Genomic DNA, 21,338 nt, shown 5'->3' with positions numbered 1-21,338 from the left:
AAGAAACAAAAAACTCAGATGAGAAACCACCAAAAAATGCTTAAAACGTAGAGTAAGGATATTTGCATGAAACAAACCAGAAAAACACAAAATTTTGGTTCTTTCCAAGACCAGCATTTCTACTAAAGGAGGTTAGATATAATGACCCATTGATTGCATGACTAGATGCGCTTTGTTCCTCACTGCTGCTCGAGGAAGGAGTGATGCTTGTGAGATGTGTCATGTGAGAGGAGACTGGTGGCTAAGGAAGGGGAAGTGTGGGCAGATGCAGAGTAGGCCTGATGCAGAAAAAAAGGAAAATTTGTCCTGGCATTCTGCATTATTCTGGGTTCACTGGGTTCATCTATCAGAAGCCTCAAGGATGGATTAGGAAGTTTAGTTCTACATTCCAGGAATCTGTATTTACAGTGGCTGAACATGTCATCAAATATCTGGGTTCCAGACATCTACCAGGACAGAAAATGAACATTTGATAGGAATGAAGGTGATATATTAATATTTTCTCCCTATAAGAATGTTTACTTCTGAAGAGTTTAAATGTAAAATAAGAAGTTTCAAAGACAAGACTGGCTGGATAGATGAGTGAGCATTGTAATAATACACAGTAGTATTTTACTACTGTCACAGTGAAACCAAGGGTCCTAAGAGAAGAATGTTGGTATTGTTAAGATTGTTCTTATCTTGGTGCTCAGACAAAATGTAATTGGACTTGGTTTTCAGGGTATAAGTTCCAATAAAATCTTCACTTGCCTGTGTTTGTGTTGCTCATTACTAAAAACAAAGACCAAATTGCTTTACTTATAACCTAAGGCATCAGGTTGTCTGTAGCTGTCTGGTGCCTATTCATATACCAGAAGTCCTACCTTTAGTACAGCAGGCCAAAGCAAGCTAACTAGGATGTGTCAAACCCATCCTGGTCCCAGTGTGTCCTCAATGGTGACAAGCAGATCAGAAGCTTTGTTTTATTTAAAAAAAAAGGCCAGCTTTTAATATGCCATTGTTAATCCACATGGGTTACAAAACAGACAAGAAGGCTGCAACTGCCAATTTTTTCCTTTTATGTGTCCTTTGTGATCTTAGTAGCAGCAGTAGATGCTCAGGAGGAAAGCAGTCATCTGTCATGATTGACATTGATTTTCTGCCTCAGAGAGCTTCAATCGGAGAGGGCTCAGAACAATACAAACAAAACTGGGTGAGCAAATTAAGAGCATTTATCTTTCACTTGAAAGATGGAGGCCAGGTCTGTTTTGATTTGTTTTAATTGATTGACTTCATTTGCAGGGATGGGGCTGACTTTTCCTTGCTTGTATACATAAGGAGTTTTATTCTGCCTGTTCTTTTTCTACTACTGCTTTTCATCACAGTAGCTGGAGGTGGTGTGGGTAGAGTGACAGGAATGTTTGAAATGTGACAGGATCTCTCCAGGGAAGCTTGGCCCTTGCTCAGCCTGTTTGCCTTCTTTTCCATATTAGCTTTCACAGATTAAATATGAAAAAAATAAAGCAATAGAATTTGCTGACTGTGGAAACATTTAGTATTTTTATTGTAGGAGTTACAAGCAGAGCCTTTCCTCTGGCCTCAGGTGGTTTGTGATCAGGCTTTGGTTGATAACAAAAGGAAATCGTAAACAATTCTTATTAAACAATGTGGTTTGTCTTTGAACTATGAGATGCTGATTAAGCCTTTAGCACAAAACCAAAGCCCAGAGACAGTGCTACAAGGTGAGTTCAATGTGTACATCTTGCTGGTTTTGATAAACCACAAAGTTTTAGTAATCTTTTCTCCATTTTGCTAGTATGCCAGAACTTTTACATGATGATATTACAAGTGAAATCCGGTGCTGCTGGTCTAATAATGACACCAAACCGTGACCTGCACATACTTGCTGTACAAGCTACAGTTCAGCTGAGAGATTTGCAGTAGCCCAAAGCCACAGTTGATGCTGACTGGCCCTGGAAAGGCCAGTGGACTCTCTCTACTCTAGCTGAGATTTGAGGTCTAATTTGACCCTAAAAATTATTAAGTGTTATTCTCAACATGATCAGTCCTGCTTTTGCTCTGACATCATCAAGGGCTTTGCTTTCATATGATGTCAGTGTGTGAAGGAAAGATGTGGCAGGAGACATAGCTACATCATGTTCCAGTCCTGTCTTACCTTTCATTTATTCTGAATCCTGAACAGCTTCCTCCAGCTTTAATGGCTTCATTTCTCCTTTGTAAAATGGGAAGGATCCTGGCACCAAATGTTTGATATACTCTGCTAAATCATCAGCAACAGAAAAGCCAGTGACAGAATTTTTGCGTATTCAAAGTACTTATCAGGGTAAGATAAAGGAAGTTGTTTCATACTCGATAAAAATCCATATTTGCTGCTCTCTAGATTTGGATAATATGGGCACGTCAGACCATTTGAATTGGTCTCTTAAGAATACTAAAAGCTAAACGATGAGTTTCACCTTGGTTTACACTAACACAGATATCTACATGTAACTGCTTAGCCATGGACATCTGGGTCCCTCTCCTTGGCTGCTGCTGTGCACACATGCTATGGTAAGGACACATTACAGTGATCCAGTGCTTTTGCTGCATCACAACCTCTTTTTCTTTGCACTGTCATCATGGGGGAGGGGCTAGCTGATGCAATTCTCATTTCTGGGTATTTATGTATATGTGTTTCTGCAACCTATTTTTAAATGTGCACTAGGGTAGTATAGAAGGAGACTTGTGTAAACAATTGTCTATTTCTGAAGATCCCAGACTTCCACAAGCTCTTTTGTCAGATGTATGTTTTTGATGGCTAAATGTTTTCTAGCTGACATGTTTCAATACACAGAACTTCCAAGTTACCCCAATTTTTCCTTTCCCCTCAAAGGGTTGGTTATACTTGCAAGTACAACAGCAATGGATTATGCATTCAGTATAAAGGAAGAGAAAACTCTACTTTCTTGCTAGCCAGACTGAGCAGAATGCATGATTTTGTCTTGCTTCTCTAAGGATATGAATTTACTCATAGAAGCATGAGTCACTGTGCAGGATTCTCCAAGCCAAACCCATTCCCTTGATGCAACTCTGAATACTGACTCATTTACTTAGAAACTGCAGGAAATGGGACGCTCAGATAAATCACATGGTGAGAAAGATATGGAGAAGGCACTTCTGTGGACAAGGGCCACTGTTATGTCCTTACCCAACAAAGTCCGGAAGATATCTCAGCCAGTTCAGCACCTGCCTCCTGCTGACTGTCAGGAGTGGAAGTAACAAGAGAGAGGAGGAGAGGAAATGACCTAGAGTTGTGCCAGAAGAGGTTTAGATTAGGTATTAGGAAAAAAATTCTTCACTGAAAGGGTTATCAAGTGCTGGCACAGGCTGCTCAGGGAAGTAGTTGAGTCCTCATCCCTGGAGGTATTTAAAAGCCATACAGCTGTGGTGCTGAGGGACATGGGTTAGTGGTGGCCATGGCAGTGGTGGGTTAACAGCTGGACTGGATAAGCCTAAACACCTTAACCATCTAATCATTTTAGTTGGAAATCTGATCCTCTGTATCCTTGCTGCTGCCTTCTAAACTGGCAGCAGCAGAACTATTACTGTTATCTGACTCGTTCTTGAGTGCCTGGCAGATTGCAGTAAGTGGACACTTTCTATAAATTACAGTAAGGAGCTAGAGGGACATGAGAGGAAGGCTGCAGACCTCTGCCGCTGCTACTTGCCAATTCAAGAGGGCAAGCAGGTTCAGCAGCAAAAGGTCAGAGGCATGTCTCTGCACTCCATACAGAGCAGAGACCTCCTTGCCCTTATTTTAATATTCATGTTAATTCTGCAGCTGTCAGTTTTGATTTCCCCAGGATCCCTTCTCAGCACCTCACTGCCAACGAGCTGGTTACCTCAGGGTAAGGAGCTGCAGAGTCCCACATAGACAAGTTTTTACTGACTCAGGCCATTTGGGACATAGGAGGTGTAAGGACACAATATTGTTTCCCCTATGGAGGGAGATTCTTTCCTAGCATTTCAGACTTTACATACCTGATCAACCCTCTCTGTGTTCAAAATGATAGCAGGTTATGTATTCTCTCCCATCCAAAAATCACCATGGCCAAACTTGAATTTCTGTGAATCAAAATTCCAGGTTACATTGCTGGAAACTCAGCATCCTATGGATGAGAAGTTACTGGCCCATAGTTACTATAAAGTAACTGTGTAACTGTACCACTGTAGAGTGCTGAGAGTATATCTGAACAGTACAGAAACACGGACTTTGTGGAGGAACTTCCTGCCTGCCCTACAGAAGCAGTGCACATATTTCATCTATGTAGGAGATGGAGTGTCACAGTTGGGACTCTGCAGAAGGAAGCTCTCACTTTATCAGCACAGAGTTATGGGGTCAAGGAAGCCCCAGACATGGAAAACAGTTTGGTCTGTGTTTTTATGAAGGACACGCTTCAGTAGGCAGGATGCATCTCTTCAAAGCTTCCGATGAAGACATCTGTGCTATAAAGCATAACTTGTACAGCTCCTGCTGTTTTCTGGAGCTTCTAACATGGGTTAGCTTCTGTATCTCTTCCTGGGTCCTGGCGAATTCTGTGCCTGGAGTACAGCAGGAAGACCAGAGCTCAAGAGATAATCCTGTTCTAGGTTTGCAGTCTCTTTTTAGTCTGGGTGCCATAACAGCCTCACAGTCTGTCCCACGTATGGGTGTTCCTTGTATTTCAACAAACTTAGTATTAGAATGGAAGTAGGGGGCCAGCTGCTTTCATTTCAGTCCCTACACCTGGCCACACCTGAGACTCTTCAAAAGAGCTGCAGCTGGGCTGATTTGGCCCCTGGATTGCAGTCCTGAGGAGTAATTTCGGCTTGTTGTACAGAGTTGAACTCTTCTGCTGTTCTTCCTTCTGCTGTGGGAAAAGGAGCTTGTTTCTGCATAAGGTACTCTTTTTAGATCTTTGTTTCTGTGGTGATGGTTGTCTCACCTGTGAGTGAAAACAGAGCCTTGGGAGGCAGGGGATGCACGACATGGCTGTGAGAGGCAGAGACTGTCCTGTGTGGTTACCAGGAAGAGTTTTAAAGTACCGTTTATATCCAATATGCTGCCAGAAGAATGTACTGCTGGAGTGAATGTGGAGCTGTCTCTTGGGGAAAAGCTGTTGCCTTGTCTCTTTGAAAATTCTACTCCCTGATCTTTTTAATTCTGTTTAATTTCATTTTATAAGCAGAAAGTAGCCAAGGGAAAGAAAGAGAGCCACCGTCCCCCTAGCTGGTACTGTTAGGGATTTATACCGTCATGTAGACGTGCTGTAGCTGTATGTTAGTGGGCTGCTGTGGGTGGTTAGTGGCCCGTGCTTTCCCCATGCTCATGGGTTGCTACTGGAGACTTCATCCCACTCACAGCAAAGCTAGTTGCAAACCCTGAAGTTACACATGGGTTCAAAACGTGGCTTGGCAGAAAGAGGGAGATGGTTTCTAGTACTTTTCAATACAGAATTTTTTAGCAGTTTTAATTTTCTTCCATTCCTCTTTTGAACACCAATGTTTCTGGATTGAAACATGATATACTGCACCACGACTCAGTACCAAAGGTCTAAACTGTTGCAGTGGTTCCAAAAGAAAATACCAGTGGATAGAGAGGTACAGCCTGCATTGGTAATGTGCAGTAGTCTTTTGATTCAGCTTTGCTATGCAGCCATACTGAAAGCATTAATATACTTCAAGCAGGTACCAAGCTGAATACCAATGTGTGGAGCAGAGCTTACCAGTGCAGGCGTTGCACAGACACACAGCAGTTCTCAGCAAAGAGCTCATCAGCGACAGAGGCAGAACAAGACAGGGAAGTGAAAGTGGAAGCAGAGTAAGGCAGAATGATTGCCAAATACAGGACTTGTCTTAGTATGGTCTGATTTTCAAGAGCATTATGTAAACACTGACTCTTATCTCTATCAATTAATTCCATTTTCTTATTTATACTTAAATTTTAAATAAAAAATGAAAGGTTATTGCTTGCCTGTGGGTGCCAATGGATCATTTTCACAGTGTTAATGCTAAACGTGGAGTTTCTGGCTTGAGGACCCTCTGTTTCTGTACTTGGATGAAATTGCATAAATGTTCAGTAAACACTTGCAGGTCGTGGCCTTGTTGTTTTGCAAATGATGGAGAGTCTTGTTTAAGAAGATGGATGTTACCAAAAGGAACAATCACCTGACTTTTAGCCCCTGTGAAAGGAATCCTGATACTTGCAAAATCTGTTGATTCTTTAGCTTGGTTGGGCCTTATAATAAGAGGAATAGCATGCCTGTGTCCTGGGTGGTAAATGCAAGGTATGCCATTTCACACAGGCTGTCTCTCCAGCCTTGTGGTGTTTTTCTCATAACTTCATCCAGATGCAGTTGTATCGCTAGACGCTATACAATTCTGGCCCCAAGAGGCAATATCTCAGTGCAGGTACCCTTTTAAAAGATGCCCATGTGATGAAATTGTGAGGTGCAGGGAGATGGTGTCATGGATTCTGTGTATGTGTATGCACACATGCACAAGAGCTGGACTTCTGGAGACAGAACACTTCACCCCGATGTATTCTCTATATCCTTTTGCTAGTTGTATGTTGTTTCTTCTTTTTGCATTCTATAGTCTACGTAGGATTCATTGTGTGTTTGTGGAAGATCTTGGATATTTAATGCAGAGGTGTCAGGGGGGAACAGATGCCAGCATGCTTTGTCTTTTGCTCACTGTGTGAGGGCCAACAATCTTTGGAGTGACAACAGGGCTATGCAGTTCCCTTGATCTGTGCTAACTCCTTGCCACACGATAAGCCTTTGGACTGGCTGCTGGGGCAGTGGGATTTGCCCATTGCTTCACTCTTGGCCTCTGGACTGGAGTGTTTGCAGATCGGGCAGTGGCAGTTTGGTGGAGGAATGTCAGTATTAGAATTTGTGAGACACAAGATGGACCAGAGCCCAGGTTTCTGACAGGCAGGATGTGATGTGCTGTATTTACCTGTCCAGTCAGAAGCAGCCAGGTTTGCTTTGTGTATGGAGTTCATTGTGTGTGTTTGGCTGACAACCCAGTGTTCCTTCATTTGTAGTCTCATCAACTGTTTGTACCCTCAGAGTGGCACAATTGTTTAGCTCTGACAGCTGAGTAGTATTTCTGTCTCCAGGTTTGGTCTTGAAGTGAAGGTGGTTGAAGACTGAGGGTACCCAGTAACTTTTGGGAACTTCTGGATTAAGAATATGTCCTTGTTATTTCTCCTGTTTGTTCAGCTGTAATGTTGAACATGTGTTCTTTGAGTAATCATCTCAGTCTTGCATCCCTTTTTAAAACATGCTCCTTTGCAACAACATCTGGAGATTTGCAGTCAATAGGGTGTTGGGTGGAGAGAATTAATAAAAGCTTCAATATCTGTACCATGTCATATCTTTTAGGCAAAGGTTACTGAGGACCAGTTCAGTACATGACCTCAACAAGGGATCTTGGGTGTATAACAGCAACCAGAAACAGTGCCTTGGAAGGTCAGGGCAGGCATCTTTTCTGCATGTGGATAGCTTTGCATTTCTGAGCTGAAACATCTCTAAATCCTGTGGTAATAGGCAAGAACGGATGGAAAGAAAATAGAACACCAAACTGGACTTGGAGGGCAGCCAGAGCCTGTGTAACATGCTGCTTATTCATACAAGCCTCCATAAACCGCTGCCAGCCTTGGAGCTTTTTCCATGCATTAAATGCAGAAAGCCTGCATCAACTTCTCAACCATGCTTCAAAGACAGCCTAGGCAGATACAGGCTGGATTCAAACCGTCAATAGAGGGACAACAGCAAGAAGGACCCTTATGGTTTAAAATGGAGCCATAGGCTTGCATCCAAGTGGTTTTAAGCCTCTGACTGACCCTGGAGTCTGAAAGGAATTTCAGGTTGTCAGACTGAATGTTCCATTTCTTTTGATATCTGCATGTTAAGACAGGGTTTACAAGAAGCTTTTATAGCAAATGCCCAAGTCAGAGTCACCACAGAACACTTTAATTATTGAATAAGCAAGAGCTAACGTGAGAGGGGAAGGCTGTGTTTCTCTGTACTAATCTCCTCCCCACCCCTTCCTGCCCAAATCCCCTTGGTTAATCAGGTTATGTTTGCCCTATTTCTCACAGAGAGCAAGCAGAATGCAGTGCTACTAGAGATGGAGGAAGGGAAGGAGAAGGGCATACTGAAAGCAAGAGTGAGTTGAGGATGCTCCAGAAATGAAAGCTTCACTGGGGCAGGGTTCCCGAGATGCCAGCAGGACGCCTGTGGGCTCTCTCCATGACCTGTCACACTTGCTGACATGCATGATCTCACACTCCAGGCTGTAGGCTGAAGGATGGTGAAGGGAGCCTGTCTGGCTGTGCCCATCCTGAAGGCATTCATCCTCCTCACTGCTTAGTAGCCTATTCCAGCTCGGAGCCCCTAGGAGTGAGGGACTGCTGTCCCCAGGGACACACTCTGCCTGGCATTTGTCTGAAGTGCAGTGTTTCATGGGTGGTAGCACATGCATGCACATGCACACACACACAGAGCTGTGTGTGCTGCATGCTTCTATGCAGTCATATGGCCTTTAGTTCCTCCTACACTCATCCTCTTGGACACGGGCTACAAGGCAGAGAAAAATAGCACAGATGGACCTGCCAAAGTGAAATGCAGTGAAGGGAAGTAGAGGGCCAGCCCACACACAGATAGCAGAGCTGGCTCTTGTGCTACTAAATCAAAGTTTGCTTTAAAATTGATGATTCTGGACTTTAGCTCTGCTTGTGCTGAGATTTGGGGGGTTCTTCATATGAGTGCATGCCTTGGAAATGTTCTTGTCTCCAATTATAGTGGGCAATACTGGACTGGGAGACGGAAGTCCAAAGCTCTTGTGACCAATGTCTAAACACAAAGTTTGCAGCTGAAACCATTCCTGAAATGTGAAAAATTGCTTGTTCTGAAGTCAGTGTCTGGGCTTAGGAGGAGAGGGTAAGTCTCGAAGGGAGAATTAAGTGCAATGACTTGGGTGATTTTTAAATGGTGGGATTTTTTTTGGAAGCGTGGCAAATAATCCAGAAGGCTGTAGATCTGCAGGTCTGCATTTGCATTCTGTGTTTTGCGGTTGAACCTATCTAAAAGTCCAAACCCAAACTTTTCTAGACCAAATCACAAAGCTTCCGGGAGTTTCTATGTAACCCTGCTTCTCCAACACTCTGATCCTGGCCCAGGATCAGCTGAATATCGACTTACGCTGGTGTTTTGGCTTTGCCAGGAAGTGCCAAGCCACACAAACATTGCCTAATTCAGCCTTGGGTGCCACCTTCTTTGCTTGGATCACGGTGCATTATTTCTTTCAGACACATTTAGCACACCTTTGTGTTAAAAGCATGGATCGGGAACATTTTTGTAGCTCAAAACTAGGTGAATGCTAAGACACTCTTTCCAAAAGCATCAGCAAATGCATGTCTGAGCCAGTAAATCCTGGAGCTGTGACATGATTTTACATGTTCCCCACCACAGAGCAGAGTTGACTGGATGGCCACAGACTCCCATTACCACAAGAATGAGAACAGACAGGAAATGAACCACCAGAAACGGTTCCTTGGCAGGAGACAGCTGTGGAAAAAGCAAGGTGTAGCAAGCCCTGGGAGTAGGTGGGAGAGGATGGTCACAGCATCCCCCTGCCCCATGAGAGCAAGTCGGTTGTGTGTGTGTGAGGAAGTGTAGAGGGAGAGCTGGGTTGTGTGATGAGTGGCTGTGGTTCAGAGCTGCCCTAGGCAGGAGTCTGCCTCGCCAGTCTGTGTGGGAGTGCTGTCGGAGCAGATGGTTAGCAGCCCTGGTGCTGCAGGGTCAGCTGGCTCCTGGGGAACTGCCAGTCCTGTGCAGGGACGAGAGTGTAATGCCTTTTGCAGGAAAAGGAGGAGAATGGTGCATGATGTGGCAGGCTGTGGGGACTCACTCCAACACAGAGGAGCTACATCTGACTTGAAGGCTGAGCAACACCATGATCCAATGAGCAGACCTCATTGTTTGCTGGTTAACAGGAGGCTTGTTCTAATGCCAGGTAAAAACCTGTCAGTTGCACAAAGACATACATAAATCTCCCCCCAGCCTCTTGCAAACTAGACTGAGGGTCCCAAAGTTGTGTGACTGCCTCAGAAATTCTGAATTTGCCATCTGGTGTACTTTGAATTGTCTCTGTCTCCCAAAGCCTTAATTCCCACTTTCAAGCTCCTTTATTTATTTATTTTTTTTTTATAAGCCAGGAACTGTTTGTTTGTTTAACAAAGTCCCAGGGCTCTGGAAAGGAAAGCTTTAAGGAAAGCTTCAATAGTTGCTTGGATCTAGTAGCACTGAAATGCAGCTGAGAGGCAAAAGCCTGAGCTGAGAAGGTGGGCCAGAAGGAAAGACTGAAAGAGCAGCTCCATTGAGTGCCTTTTGCTGTAGCTGGTGGGTATGGCTGCATGTCCCAGAGAGCTGCTTATCACAAATCCATGGTTCATGGTGTGCACAGCAATCAAACCACGAGGTAATTACAGGATCCATGAGGGAGGCTTGCAAGCAGTAGGGGCTGTAAAATAATGAAAAAAGAATCAGCACAGTAAAACATGGTGTTCAGAACTCTGCTTCTGTGATCTGGCTTTAGATGAAACAAATAGGAAGGTTAGAGATGAAGAATTTTGAGGATACCTGTCTCAATTGCTGCTGCTGATGCTTATAGGGCCAGTGGTTATACTGACTTCTGCTCCAAAAGAGTTCAGTTTTTAACTGTTTAAGACGTTAGGCATCTAATGCATTGAAGGCCTGATTCTGCAGAAAGTACTTGTACAAAACACTTGTTAAAGCCAGGACATACACACAAAACAATCTTTAGAAACATTGGTATGACAGCGTGGGATAAATTCGCTCCACAGAGTTCTGCACAAGATCCATAGGGCTGGAGCTCCTTGACTAATAGAAGTAGGATCATTCTAATCCAAAATACCTCATCCTTTCCCATGCTGTCCTGGTAAACCCGTGACATGGGATTTGTAGACAGAGGAGTAAAACGTTAGGATTTCAAAACATAACATGTATGAATGTTTTAGTTCTTAGGTGCTGTTTGAGGTATCCTGCAGAGATCGGGTTCTTGGAAGCTGGGTACTTCACTTCTGGACATCCAGAACTTCCTCTAAATGCAATCTTTTTAAGCTGATACACAGCATTTCTTTGAAGTTTATTTGTCCCCAGTTTGTTTGGAAACCTTGAGCAGGGCAATAAACTGTTAATTTCATATCGAATCTTGAATGCAAACATGGGATAAACTTGGTAGATGCCTAGTGGCTGATAAATAGTTTGTTACGTTTCTTTGGATGTTGCATTAGTGCTTAGGATGCAAATGACTTGCTTGTGATAAAGTATCTCAGAAATTATTGATGTGCCAAGCGTAGACACATTGCTTTTCCTATATTTTGTGTCCTTTTGTATCCTCATCTCTCTGAAACAAACATAATCACTGATCTCTACTTCGATCAAGAAACATGAAAAGGAAAGGTTGTTTTCCAGAGAGGATTGATGACCTGCCCGAGTGACCTGTGATTTCAGCCTTGTAACAGGACTAAAGATGTCATTAAAAGCCTGTTGTAAAAGCGATTGCACAAGGCCTTTGATAGGGAAATTAGTTTGAACTTTGTGCTGATGCTGTTTCCTGATTCAATGCCACTTGCTATTATTCCATGTAAATAAATAAAGGGGAGGCAAAACCAACATACTCAAAAGTAAGGTCAACCATTGGACTCTGGACTGCTTGATGCAGTGGCTGTAAACATGCAAAAAATATTTCAGAGTTAAAAAAAGTAGTTGCCTTCACAATCCTTCAGTGAGCTGTGTACACCTAATGAGCCTGAGGGCTGCTCTGGAAGGTGCTCAGAAACGTTATGGTCCATGTAGCAGTGACACTTCCACTAGAGCTCCTTCTGCGGTCAACCAAGAGAAGTCATTCCATGGCTTTGTACTCTGGAAGAGATGAAGTTGGCCTCTTTTCTCATCAGATGGGTTTTCAGCCTCTGTGGTTTTGGAGACCCTTAGAGACGTATGTGTGGATCCTCGTGCTGCAAATGGAAGATAACCTTGCTTACCTGAGATTTCTTGTGCATCTCTTAAAATTAACCTGTGACCTTCAGCAATCATAGACGTGACTCCTTTGCAGCCATGGCTTTATCTTCTGTGAGTGAGGAGCAACCCAGCTTCAGCAAGCCAAAGTTAGCCTTTGTCAGTGTCCTTCCCTCACATCTCATCCGCTCCATCTGCTGTTTGGTATCCTTAAGTATGACATTGGAAGTCAGGAACAATTGAAAAAAAACAACTTAGCCAGTCCCTCTGGGACATCTTGCTAAAGAAACAAGCCTCTGTCAGTGACCTAGATCCAGTGAGGGTTTGAATTATTTAGGTCACATCTTGCAGATAACATAGAAAACTTTTGTCTGGGAAAAAGTTCTCCATTTTAGGTTGAATAAGGTAATCCTCTCTCTTCTTTAGGAAGTTTGCTGACTAGGGACAGCTGAAGGGCTACCTTTGACCACTGGGTACTGCCTTTTTGATTACATAAATGTTCTTATCAGCAGATGGTAATCTTGGGAAATGACACGTGAAATATTGACCCTGTTTGGTTTTTGCCCTCATGCTGCTGTTTAGTAGATACAGACTCCAAAACAGCCGTCCCGGTTGGGTGTACCCCTGGTGAGGCTTGAGCCCTGTGCTGCCCAGTTAGGCTCTTGCCAAGCAAAGTCGGTAGGAGGGATGGCCCCAGAGTCAGATTTTTAAAGAACTAGTAAGCATTTTAATCCTGCTGCATCCAGTGGGAGGTAGATGTGCCAATGCCTGGTTATAAACCGTACCAGATAGGTGAGGGAGCTGCATTCAGAGCTCGTGGCTGTAGCTCACAGCACTGCTATCTGCGCAAGCCATATGGTTCTCACTCCCACAGTGTCTACAGGCCTTCTGCAAGGCATGTGCTGCTGCAGCATGGCATTTCCTTACACCCAGCCCTTTAAAACAGCTGTCGTTGTGTTAGTGAGCTCAAATTGTACCTCTGATTTTTGTTTTCCACTTGAGGAAGAACAACTAAGGGTGAGGGAGGCCTGGCACAGGCTGCCCAAGGAGGGTGTGGAGTCTCCTCTGGAGGTTTTCAAAACCCACCTGGACACGTTCCTGTGTGACCTGATCAAGGGGGACCTGTTTTAGCAGGGGATTGGGCTGGATGACCTTTAGAGGTCCCTTCCAGCCCCTACCATTCTGTGTGAAAAGGAGGAAGAGGAAATATGTATCCAGTTTCTTCATGTGAGTTACTGCAGTGAATCCAGCGCTTCCTAGTGCTGCTGTAGGAACAAGATGAGGCAGGAGAGAGCTGTTGTGGCTGGGCAGAGAAAGCAGAACGGGGCTGAGCAGTGAAGACTTGCAGTTTTAATTCATTCTTTAAATGGATTAAAGACATTCCTTGGTCTGCTGGTAGCGCTTGGCAATGAGGTTTGCACAGAACTGTGACCAGCTGTGTCTCTGCATTAACATGCTGTGTGCAATAAATGAGGTGAGATGTTGAGCAAACAGTGATGTTAAGTACCTGACATCCACCTTGTGTGTGTGCTGGAGTCCTGAGGGCTGACACACACTAGTGACTGGAGTTCATCTCTGGTTTAGTTTCAGACCAGGGAAATCTGTTGGCACACTCTGAGGCTGTCTCCTCATCTAAGCCAGAGCTCAGTAACCAAGAACACTTGGGAGATTTTGCTGTAAGAGTTTGGTTGTGATGTGAATAAAATGCTAATGTGGCTTCTCTGAGCTGTGTTGTGTAATGCAGCAATGTGAGCTTTGGTGGTGTCTAATTATAGCATCAGACTCTGATTTCAGATAGCTCACTATGTATTATTTAAAAGGGGGTATGTTTGGGGAAGAGTAATAATGAAATAATGAGTAATGATGAAATAATGTCACTTGGAACTTTGGCATTAGCATGAGAGCAGAAGCAGCAAAGCTGCCTGCCTGGCAGGCTGGCTCCCTGGCCCCTGCAGAGCTGTGCAGCATTTCTGGGCCACAGCAGACGGAAGAGACAACTGAGTCAGGGCTGGTGAGGAGAAGCATTCCTGCAGGGGCAGAGCTCAGAATGGCAATGTTTGAATGCAGAGTTTCTGGGCATGGCTGTGCTGTGTCCTGTAGGACTAAATAGGAGTCTGACTATGGCAGAAACAAAATGGAGTGCTGCTGATGCTCACTTTTGTGGCCTTTTTCACTCATTTCTGTGAGTGTTCCTGTGGTGGAAAAAACATTGAGTAGTCCTACTTAGGAGAAGCATCATACTTCATGTCTCTATCCTGTGAGATGCTGTTTAACCAGCAGTCAAACCAGGTTGACATGAAATCAGTCACTGCATTGTACCATGCAACTTCTCTATCTAATACCTCTTCTAGGGGAAAGCTTCCTGGTTACAGTCAATGTTTACTGCTATTGAGGCTGCCACATCAAAGGCTTCTATGGAGAAGGATTTCTTTGAGCAATAGTACAAGTTAGAGCCCTTGTGGCTGCTGGCAGGGAGCAGCAAAGCCTCCAAAGCTGCTCTTGCCAGAGCAAAATCCAAATGGGAAACGGGCTGCAGAAAGTGCTCTTGGGTGCTGTGTGTCTCGCTGCCCATGTGCTGCAGATGGCAGGTCTCAAACTTCTGTCCGTTAGTGAGCCCCATGGAGACTTGACTGTGCCTTTAGGGCACCTCTGCTTCCATCCTAGGCAGCAGAGAAACTCACTGTCTCTTCTTTCTCCTCCCAGGCTTTGTACATCGAGACAAAGAGCTCAAGATAGAGAGTCTAGGGCTTGGCAGTGCTTTGTCCTAGCTTTCATCCAGTTTGGGCATGACAGGGAACCCTCAGGGAGGGGCTCCTGTGCAAGGCTGCGTGGGAAAGTGGCCTCAGAAACCAGGCTGCCTGCACTTAACAAGGATGGGGCTTAGGGACCAAGGCCAGGCTCTGCCAACCATGCCACCAAGTCACTTTTCTGGCCTCATAGTTCCTCAAGGCTGGCAGCCCTTCCAGCCGCTCCAGCAGTTCCCATCTCAGTTACACAAAAGGCAATGGCTTCTGCAGGAAGGCTGTAGGAGCAGCTATTTCTCTTTGTCTGCTGGTAGAACAAAGAAGTAGATGTGGCCACCTAGATGGCTCTCACAGTACTTAGCCAAGCAGGGGCTGGGAATCACCAGCACTGGTGAATTTGGAGCTGGTAAGGGAATGGATACTGTTTTTTGTGGTGATTGTTTTCTGCTTCCCACTTGCTTTGGTACAAAGGGGCCTTGGCAGCAAGTCAGTGTGGCTTGGTGTGTCTGAGAGTGAGGTTTCAACCTGTTGTCAAAGTCCTCTCTCCTCATGAGAGAGAGATCAGCACCAAGGAAACTGCTGGAGGTCTCTGACTGCTTTCTGCCTGATGAATGCCTTGGGCTGGCTGGCACCCGAGGTCATCCCCCTTTCTAGAAATTGTCACTAATTTTGAATGAAATTAAGTACTTGGGTGCAGGGGGGAGTGTGATGAAGAGCAGGGATTCCCCCACACCCCCCAGCCTGAGGAAAAATGGATCTTAAATCCCTGGGTGGAGAACCCCAATGCTTTAGATGAATAGGGCCTCGTGTAAGGATTGGATCACAGCTCTGACAGCTGGTGTGTTGGTGTTTACTCAGTCTAAGGTACTAGTTAGTATCTGAGAATGTTTGTCACAAAAACTAGTAGTAACTCTTGTATTTGTCGTCTTAGAATCACAGACTGGTTTGGGTTAGATCTTAAAGGTCATCTAGTTCCACCCCCCTGCCAGGGGCAAGGACACCTTCCACTAGAGCAGGTTGGTCCAAGCCCCATCCAGCCTGGCCTTTAACACTTCCAGAGATGGGGCAGCCACAGCCTCTTTGGGCAACCTGTTCCAGTGTCTCACCACCCTCACAGGGAAGAACTTCTTCCTTATGTCTAGTCCAAATCTGCCCTCTGTCAGTTTAAAGCCATTACCCCTCGTCCTACCACTACATACCTTTGCAAAAAGTCCCTCTCTGGCTTTATCCATGGCCCCATTAGGTACTGGAAGGCTGCTACAAGGTCTCCCTGCAGTCAGTCTTTGGACTGTTGTATATGTTTGCTTTAAGATAAGTGGAGAAGCTGGGCCCAAGGGAGTGGCAAGCCATGAATAAAGACAGTTTGATTTCTGCAGCAGCCGGGATTCTTGTCCAAGACTGAATTCCTTAAAGAGGCATTCCACTGTCTTCTGTAAGATAGCACAAGCCAGTTTGGGAGATAGTGATAGAATTTGACATAGGGGAAGTGACATTTTGGTGAACTGGAGTTAGCCAGGGGGCTGGGGAGAAGAATTCCTGATCACTCTGGAGTTTTCAATAGTTCATAGTGTGCTTTTGATCAACGTAAGTTCTGAATTCTGGCAGAACCTCTACTTGAAGCACATTTGGAGTCGAACTGAGCTCACTCTTTCCCTTTTTTTGAGGGAGTGCTTTCTTTTCCCCATAACTTCCCCCTTGCTGCCCACATCTCTCCTGTGCAGGGCAGTGCCACTCTCAGCCACTCAGCATATAAAACCTGGGGATTCCCTTTTCTTCTGAGACAGAGGAGATGTTGGCGAGATAGATGAGCCTTGCGAGTCTGTCAAGCATTCTTTTGGCTTGGTAGTTGGCTTTCACCGTGACTCCTTAAATTACTACTGAGATCTGTGATAATTCCACCATTTTCAGCAAGTCAGCTGGCTCTCTGTATCCAGTTACAGTGTGTGGTGTGTTTGTCTCACGCTCAGCTTCACAGCGCCAGCAGCCATACTGCTGCCATTTGTGCCGTCCGGAACCATGACAGGCTCTGCACAAGCATGAGACAGGTTTTGTGGAGCAATTTGGTTGCCTGAAGGGTTGGGAATGCAGAAAGCCTTTGAAGGTGTAATTTTCTGAGCTTGGCAGGGCTACAGGGCAAAAGGAAGCATTCTGCTTTTGGTAACGTAAGGTCTGAGCACAGAGGTTGTGGAGGGCACTGAGGTGCCCGTACCACACTGCAGTAAAGCATTTTTCCTAATGACAGGTTTTGGGTGGCCTCTTCTTGTAGAACGGGATGCTTGGTGCTTACCAGCTGGGATATCTGCTCTCTAATTCTGGCTGTGCAATCTTTGCCCCTGCAGAGTGCACACACGGCAAAGCCACCCAGCCTGATGCCAGGGGCTCTCCTTGGCCCTCACTGCTGCCGTGTCACTCGATGATCAGCTCGTGGCCGGGCACAGAGGGGAGCGTGGTGCCTGTGCAGGTACCAGGCAGGGAGTTGTGCCCAGGCTCAGGAGCTGCCACTTAGGAAGCACGTGGCTTTACAACTCTGTGCTTATTTCCTTAATGTACTATCTGCAGAAGTAGAGCGAAGGTAGAAAGCGGGCGAGTGCTCACAGGGAAGTGGCTGCCGTGGGGCTGTTGCCGTGGGAGTTGTTAATTCTGATCATGGGACACAGCATGTGTCAAAGAAAGTTATTATCAACACTTTCTTATTTGGATTGGCCCACCAGCTGTAGGAGAGGCTGCAGGTTGGCTCAGGGAGGAAGTGAATGTGATGCTGCTGTTCATGAGAGGGGCTGGAAGTCCCACATGAGGCTGACGCGCCCTGTGCAGTGCCTGGGAACAGGCAGCTCCTGCCCCACAAAGTCTGGTCATTTCTGGCCAGTTGCTAAAGGGTTTGGGCCTCGTCTTTTTCACAGAAGCTGAAGCTCCAAATACTTCTGTCTTCTCTGCAACTTGCAATCGGGGTCCTGTTGAGGTGATGCAGGCTGGTAGCTGTCGGGTAGAAAAGGGGAGGATGTAAGGATATGAGTGCCAAGAGTGGGACAACTCTTTCCCATACAGTTTAGAGAATGAAATGCCCAGCTGTGGGTGTGTGTAGATTGTGTTGGCAGCTGAGACCTGGGGCAGTTATACAGAAGGGAGCTGGGATTCCCAGGCCCCAAGGTGCTTAGGCATGGTGTCAGTGTAGTGAGGACAGTGTGGGTGAGCACAAGTGGCAGGAGCTCACTCAAGGAGGGCATTGTGTGGAAATGGGCAATGTTGGAAGTGCTTGAGGAGTGCTTGCTGCCTGGGACGGGGCAGAGGCGTGTGGGCTCTGGTCTGTGCCCTCCAGCAGGCACCGTGCTCTTGGGCCACACTGCTCCTTCCTTTCGGTCCCACCAGCTGCTCTGGCTGCCATCTCCCACCTTCAGGTCTTGTCTCTTCAGAGAGCAGACAGCCCAGACAAGCCCTGGTTGGTATGTTATCCTCTGTCTAGGATGTTCCTGAGGCGAGTGGTGAATTCTTTTGCTCTCAGTGTTACAGAGAAGGACTTGAGTCTCTTTTGGGGAGATGACATGTTCAGAGATAGCCGAGGGAAAATGCACTGTCCTGAAAAACAGCTGGGAGATAGGGTTGGGTAAGTTAACAGTTCCCCAGGCTTTAAACCCTACTGCAGGAGCATCTCTGCCATTAGTCACTAGTGTTCATGCAGGGGTCAGTGTTAGTTCACCAACCATGTTTGATCATTATTGAGACTGAAGCTGTTAGGATTGAGCTCCAGCTCTTGCTGCAAGGCAAGCGAGAGCTTGGAGCTCAGGATATCGTGACTCCCACCCTGAGACTGTTGCCGTACAAAGGCTCCAAAGCCACTTAGTGCACTGCCTGCAGCGATGCTTGGGTAAGCTCTTCCCGTAAACAGAAATGGGGTGGATGATGGAAAACTGGATCTTAAGCTTTCTTGTTGTCACACCTCTTGCTTACACAAGTGACTTTCTGAATAAAGTAGCTGTTTGAGAGTTTTGCCAAGGGTAAGGTAAGCTTTTTAGCTAGTAACAATACCTTATGATAGAAGGAGTAAGACTGTAGTTAGAGTATAAATAAGGGAAAATAGTTGTAGCTGTAATAAAACATCTTGAACAAAAGGGTGGTAGGGAAAGTCTCAAAGGCCATAGTCTACAAAGCTGCTCTGGGAGTGTGCAAGAAACTACTTGTAGGAAAGGCTCCAGTGGAAAGATGTCGCTTCCTGTTCTTGACCAGGGCACAGCTCTTGGTGAGCGAGAAATGGCCCATCCCTTCTTGTGGTGCATCAAAGTATTTTCCTCTGCTGAAATTCACTGCACCAGCCTTGTGTTATTATTCCTTACTCCAATTACTAGTGAAGCCTGGCCAGGAACAGCTGACAGCACAGCCTGTGCAGCTCTCCTGAGCCAGCAGCTGTAGCATTGGCACCTCAACAGCCTTCAGAGCACCAGATCCTGGAGCCTCCAACTCCCTCTTTGTATGACCAGAGGGAGAGCAGCACTAGTAATGGTGTAGCTTCCCTGTGCAACAGAAAAACTCCTTGACCCCTAAAAATGAAATAATTTGACAGTATCTGTATTGGAGCTCTCTTGCTCCTCACCTCTTCTACCAGTGTGAAGGGAGCCTGTCTGGGATTTAATGGAACATCAGAAAACACAGCCTAAGCATTAGAGAAGACTTGGCTTTAGAATTCAGTAGGGTTTATTCTACAAATCTTAGATCAATGCCAATGATACAAGTTTTATGAATTCTCATTAAAAATACAAGTCAGTATAAAGATTCCAATAGTAATATAATGCACGATGATTCAGTTTCAAAACTTAAGGAATGAATCTGGGTTTTGGACCATGCTACAGAAAAGGGGAACACAATATAGAAGAATATTTAGTTTACCTCCCTGACTTTAGGAGGGGCCTGTGCCTTATTGCCACAATACCTGAAAAAGCAGTACGAAGTGCATAGCAGCCTTGCCTGTACAGTCTTGAGGCAAAACTGTTGAATTTTGTATCAGAATCCTCTTCCTCCCTCCCCATTCTGTTAATTAAGGTACATTCTGACAGCCTGATTTCACTGTAACAACTTAAAGCTATTGCAACACCGTCCCCAAGAGCATTATAAACGACAGTTCTTTGAACTGCAAAATGCCTGTGTGATGCACTGAAACTTTTCCACCGTGCTAACCATCCTGCCCTGTCTTTCCAGGAACACTTCTGATGCAACCAAAGGTCAATTACCTCCATAGGCAAAATTCTTCCATATTTTTTTCAAATGAAGTCTCAATGAAGCCTAATACTCAAATGTGGTGTTTGTAGCTTCAGGCACAGCTAGAAAATAAATCAGCTGTTATTTGCTTGAACCTAGCCCTCTGATATGATGGAAGGTGTTATAGCTTTCACTGAACAGTTGAAATTCGGCCACAGAATTGCCAGACTAAATACTTTGGAGTGAGGGAGAACAAAAGTACTCTTTCTTTCTGAGAGCTGCCAGCACTTACAAGAGGATTAGGCTTAATAAAGCCATACCCTAAGCCTAAATTTTTGAGAGTTTATCTATCACAAGAGGTAACTCTTGGAAGATGTGCACCTCATCCCCCAAATGCTGTATGTACATTTGTTTATTCCTAGCGACGTTTTCACCCTGTCAAAAATAAACATCCCTCTTGTTGAGCCCACTCATTTCTTGTAGCAGAACCACATTAACATCACAGAGCAGGTATCATGCATCTGTCTGCAAAAGCAGACAGGGAAACTAGGCTTAACAATATGCATACACTTCCAAACAGAATTTTGGTGCAGACAGTGAACTGAAACTCAGCTTTTACCAAAATATTAGCAGAATACAAAAATCCCAAAACATCAAATAGAAAGAAGCTGCTGACTTCCACGCATCCTTAAAGAAAAATCCCCTCTTGCATAAATGGAGCAGCAGCACAGAACAAGCACCGACTTGGCTGTACAAATGCATCTTCTCCCCGGGAGGAATTTACAAGAACTCTCCACCCAACATGATCCCGTTGGGTTGTAGCCTCAGACCAATGGTGGCAAAATCTAGCGCTAAGCCATCACACAGGCTCAGGGGCTTTGTTCTGACCTAGCAAACACCTGTTGTGCTTGCTTGGAATATATATTGTCACTTTTGATTTGTCTTTGTAGTAAATGCATCTTATACCCATTAACAGTCACATTTAGTCACAAGTAAAACAGTTCAGTAGCCCTTATTGGGCTTCGGTACAGTCGAGATGACAACAAAATACAGGGATGTCATTAAACTGCATGGATTATAGAAAACTGGTTTACTTTGCATTTAAGTCACATTTAATACAAGACAAGTTGGTCTGAAACCGTGAATTGATTCTACCTGGAACACAGTATGGCACAGATTCCCAATATCTATGGACGTTGTGTAAATAACACGTATTTCTCTTTGCAATGATTATCAATTCGCCAAAAATAGTGTAACAGTCACAAGGGAAGAGTGAAGGAAAATAGATTTAGGAGGAGAAATAAAAAATATCTAAGAATTGAAAATAAATGACTTA

This window comes from Colius striatus, chromosome 7, assembly GCF_028858725.1.
Source record: "Colius striatus isolate bColStr4 chromosome 7, bColStr4.1.hap1, whole genome shotgun sequence".
Taxonomy (NCBI): Eukaryota; Metazoa; Chordata; class Aves; order Coliiformes; family Coliidae; genus Colius; species Colius striatus.
This window is presented reverse-complemented; position numbering follows the sequence as displayed.